Source organism: Aegilops tauschii, chromosome 2 (assembly GCF_002575655.3).
Source record: "Aegilops tauschii subsp. strangulata cultivar AL8/78 chromosome 2, Aet v6.0, whole genome shotgun sequence".
Classification (NCBI taxonomy): Eukaryota; Viridiplantae; Streptophyta; class Magnoliopsida; order Poales; family Poaceae; genus Aegilops; species Aegilops tauschii.
The window spans coordinates 78,838,790-78,844,397 of record NC_053036.3 but is presented as its reverse complement, the minus strand read 5'-3'; positions in this window follow the sequence as shown (position 1 = coordinate 78,844,397).

Sequence of the window (5,608 nt, the reverse complement as noted above, 5' to 3'; positions counted from 1 at the left end):
ATTTCTGATGCCCCAACTCAGCAGACCCCAACTGCAGCAAACAGTATGATTATGCCAGTTGACATAGCACCAGCTGTACGACGCAAAACCCCCATTCCAGCAAAGAGTACACCAAATCCAGTTGCCAAATCCCTTTTAGAACCAGAGAGAGCCCCAATTGCAGCAAATAGGACCCCTATTCCATTTCTTCCCAGTTTAGAAGATGAAGCTTATGTTGTTGTCAGGAACTTTGTGCGCATCTTTCCTTCATGGAAAGATTATACCGCAGACATAGAACAATTTCCAGTCTTCCTCCGCAACTTACGCGTAAGTAATGTACTAATGTTATTCATGGTCATTACTGCATATGTTTCTGCTGAGAGAAGACACAAGATTTCATTCTTTTAAATAGGCGAGGAGCAAACTGGATTGTGATGACAAGCAAGGGTTGGTTGCGCTTTTCAAGCACTCGTTGATGAAGTATCGTTCCTACCTGAGGCAAGCGCACTTCGATGGCAAGCCTCTGAACGAAATTTCTGTAAAGTCTCCGGTGCTACAGTTATCCGACGGTGACTGGAATAATCTTGTTACACATTGGTCTCGGCTGCAGCGTAAGGTACTGTCTATGATATCACATCACAATTTGAACTACATTTCTGCATTTGCCTTAATGTCTCACTTGTACGAAAACTGTTAGCAGAAGAACATTCGTTCTCAAGGGACCACAGAATCTCGCAACTATACTGCACACTGCTTTGCTCTTGTGAGTACCTCTTGCCCTGTATGACCATACTTACTTTCATAGCTGTTTGATTATGTAGCATCACTGCACATGTTAGCCTCGTAATAGTCCATTTGGTGGACATTATAAGATCCGTATGGACTCTTACATAAATTTAGAATCAACCCAATGCTTTTGAAGAGGTTTAGCTCTGCAGTCCTCTTGTAAGGACTGAACGTGGTCTATCACTGTACTTACATTAACAGCTACTCCCTCCGTCCCATGATATAAGAACGTTTTGTATAGTACACCAGTGTTCAAAACACTCTTGTATTATGGGAAGAGGGATTGGTTCATTTTGTAGCATTCTGCATCTTATCTCCCTCGCCCACCATTTACTAAAAAAGATCAGATCTATATTTAATCTTACCAACAAGTAGAATACACAGACAATGCCAGTGCAGAAGTGTAGCCCATTGCTCTTGTCAGTACATTTTGTCCTGTAACACTTGTACTTCCATGGATTGATAGTTGATTATGTAGCATCAATCTGCATCTTATCTTCATTATCCTCTATCCCTTCCAGTATTATCATATCTATAATTACTCTCTACAAAATGTAGAGTACAGGCAATGCTTATGAAGAAGATTCTGTGCTGAAATTCTTGAGTTATCCTTCCCTTGACATGGAGAAGGGCATTATAAAGCCGGTGTTAACTGTTAATGTAAGTCAGTCCTTCTAAAGCCTTTATCCTCAACTGTTGTTTAATTTGCTCATACTCCCTATCGTTTACTGCTGTTTAGTTTGCTGTTTCTACCAAAATGCATGTTCGTAAGAACCGTAAGTTCTAAGTTTTACTTGTAAAACTAAATTCCTTATTCATACCATGCACATTACTTAATACTCCCTATATGTATGCTTGTTTTTGTGGATCTATAATCCAGTGTGTGGTGAAGCAGCCCACGTTTGCACCTTGTCATCTCCTGTTTTATCTTACTGATGTGGCTGATGATATGAACAACATGCCATGCACATTATCCAAAATAGATACAATGATTTTCTTTGCCCTTCATCTATGCTTGTTATGTTGACATGGTAATCCAGTAGTGTGGTGAAGCTCCCCGCATTATGAACAATGCCAAATTATGCTATTGGTATTTTGAACTTACTCTTTATTTTCTAATTTGAAATGGATAGAATTGACAGAACAGTTATCATCTTTGTTTATACACATGCAAAACCTGTCATCTCTCTGCTTTGTTTCAGGGTGATATGACTGATGGCATGCACAAGTCTGCTGAAGGCTGTGAGACAAATCCAACATATATTGCAGCAAAGAAGGCAAAACATCTTGAAGATAGCGAGACAACCCCAAAGTCTTGTCTTGATGCAGTGTTCAAGTTACTTGAGACTAACAGTCAGACAAGCTCACAGAATTCGTTGTCTGAATCAGTTCGACTTCTTCAGTCCCAAGTTCTAGCAGAAAGGCATTCTGCAACTCAACTTCGACTTGAAGTCCTATCTCTAAGAAAGATTGCGGAGAACACCAATGAGAACCTCATCGCTAAACAGCTACACCTGGAAGCTATGACCGACATGCTAGGCCGGTCTCACAGCCTTGCTCAGCAGCTTGCGCAGCAGTTCCCCCGCAAGGCTAACCTTTCTTGAACTGTCTTGGAAGTGGTCTCGGTTCAGTATTATTTTGTTACGCTGCAATGGTGCCCAGTTTTTGTAATCTACTTCTTCGTTGCGCTTTATGATCACTGGTGGCGAACTTTGATGCCTAGTGGATGTAATATGTGTAATAGCCGTGATAGCCTAGCATAAGTTGCTTGCTTATTTATTTCCTTGTTGTCTTGTTTATTTGTTTGCTTGTAGTCAGTGCAGTTCTTTTTCCGCGGTTTGCTAGTGGCTGCAATAACCTATTTTTTAAAACTAGGCCACAATAACCATGGGCTAATATTTACTGTAGTGACACTGGGCCTCCTACGGGCCGTAGAAACAGTGGGCCTTCTACAGGCCGTAGAAACAGTAGGCCTTCTACGGGCCATAGAAACAATGGGCCTTCTACGGGTCGTATCATCAATGGGCCTTATACGGGCCGTATGATCGATTGGCCAAACATGGGCCAATAACAGGCCGCATTATGGCCATAAACGGGCTAGAGTTGGAATCGTCCGTTCATGGGCCGACCATAACGGGCCATCGTTAATAGACCGTATCTGGCGACGCTATGAAAACGGCCCAACGTATTAACGGACCACAAACGGGCAGACTGTAACCACGGGCTGAATTTGGCCCACAAGCAGAAAATGACAGTAACGGGCCGTAAGTAAACGAATGCTGGAAATGAGCCCAAGAATAAATGGGCTTTGAGAAGGCCGAAAGATAACATGGGCTGGAAACGGCCCAACAGAATAACGGGCCGTTAATGGGTATAAAGTGATACACTGTTCATTACGGGCCAATTTCACCGCGCCGTTAATGGGTGTAAAGTGAAACACTGTTCATTACGGGCCAGTTTCACCACAGGCCGTCAATAGGCCAAGAATTACATAGGGCCTCATATGGGCCGAAAGACGTCATGGGCCATACATGGGCCAGAAGTGAAAACGGGCTGGAATCATATTGGATGGCCCAGATGACGCTACTGGGCCTAATTCGGATAGGGCATAATAGGCCTTGGGTTAGCGGGCAGTAAATGGGGTCGGCCCGCCACCTTTTGACCAAGTCAAACGGGCCGGCCTTTTCACATGAATGGGCCTCTGTTGGGCCGTGCCACGTGTCGACGTATCATAGGCGCCTTCTGTCCAATGAGTGGATGACATCTGTCCCAACGATGAGCCGACACGTGTTTCCTCCAGCCAATGAGGATTTTACACGTGGAAAATCTCCATTGGTCGGGGCTGTTAACGGGTTATCGGATCCAAAACCCGACCCGATAGCTTAACGGCGTTCCGTTACGGTGGATGCCCCGTGTCGGTCACCCTTGACAAAAGCACTTCTGTGACGTGCGATTTATCGTCATGGAAGTGGACACTTCCATGATGATAATTTTGGTAATGTCATGGAACACTTCTACGACAGTACAGGTATGACTATCTTGATTTTGTCATAAATTTGTCATGGATGTACATGCATGACAAAAAACGCGACCTACTATGACAAACACATATCATCACGGAAGTGTATTTTTTTGTAGTGTTACCCTTTTTCCTGATACTGGTGGTCTTGTTGACCATCGACACTTGATGCTTGTTGGGGATATTACTACTAGGTGTAAACCGGCCACAGAAGCCGGGTTATCCCCATAATGGATTGTTTATGCTTAAAAGCCCATGAAGACAGGGAATAAAGTGGCTTACTACAGAGACTCGAAGGCCTGAGGCCCAAAGGTAGATTAAGGCCTGTAGTTATAAACCGCCATATAGTACATAGCTTGTATTGTAAGATATGAGAAAGTAGAGACCGAGCCGGTATGTGTATAAACCGGCATCGGGACTCTATAACCCGGCGGGCATCGACCTGTGTATATAAAGGCACGACCCGACGGCGGTTCAGGGACAACAGATAACAACTCGAGATTCAGGTAAAGCATATTTGCTCCCTGATCATCGAAACCCCAGCAATTCCATCACAACTAGATGTAGGCTTTTACCTTCATCGTAAGGGGCCGAACTAGTATAAACTCTCATGTCCCTTGTCCGGTTTAACCCCTTTACACTAACCCGTTGCGATGGCTCCATGACTAAGTCCTTTCGCTAGGACATCTGCCGTGACAATTCCACGACAGTTGGCGCCCACCGTGGGGCTATCGCGCGATGGTTTCGAGTTCTTGAAGGGCAATTTCGAAGGGCTCAAGGGATACGCCATGGGCCGGATGACCAAGAGTCGTCGTGGCAAGCTCTACATCGACGACGCAGGCTGGGGCCCCGAGGCCGGCTCAATCGAGTACGGGTAGCGGGTCCCCTTTGGAGGAATTCACATCTTCATCGGTAAGATCGGCGAACCGGGCCCTGAGCCGGACATCTGCACCGACCTCGTCGAGACGGCTCAGTGTGCAAGCCCTGCCCGGGTTCAGCCCGCCGTGAAGCGTGCGTTCGTAGGCTTCATCAATGGTGCGGAACTTGAACCGGCGTCCGATGGCGAGACCGTCGTCCACTCAGATGACGAGTCGTCCACCGGGGAGACCCAGTCATTGTACCAACTGCAAGATGGCCAGTTTGGGGGCTATTCCGATGGCGACAGTATTCCGGACCCCTTTGAACCGGCAAACCGGGTTGCGATCTTCATGGCTGGAACTCAACCCACGTTGCAATCTTCAACCGCGACAGCAATAATTTCCGGATCGGCAGCTGGGGCGGGAGGCCCCGCGCGCCGGCCGGCCCAAATCTTGTCCGATTTATTGGACGCCTGGACGACCTTACTGGCCACACAAGTTACCGCCGATACGCAAGATCAGCATAATGCGGAGGTGGCTAAGCTGCAGGATCAGATAACTCAAGCTAAGGAGGACTTAGCGGCTGAAGAAACCAGGATGGCTGAGGAGCGGGTCGCTTTAGAGGCACAAACACAGCGGATTTAGGCGGAAAATTATCGACTCCTGTTGGATCAGAACGCTTCAAACGACGTGTTAAGGAGAAGGCATCGGTCATGACTACCACCGGTTTATGAGGCAATGAATCTCTTCAGAACGCCAGGATCAGGAACTAGTAATCCGGCAGCGGTGAACCGGATTGAGGCGCCGAGGACCGGAGCACTGGATCAGCCACGGGTGACGGATCCCCCTCGACGGACCCATAACCCGCTGCAGATTGTACCGGCACCGCCGGGTCAATTCTCCACCCCTTTGGATAATATGATCACGGCCGCATCACGATTAGCCGCTATCCCAATGGAGGGTGAAT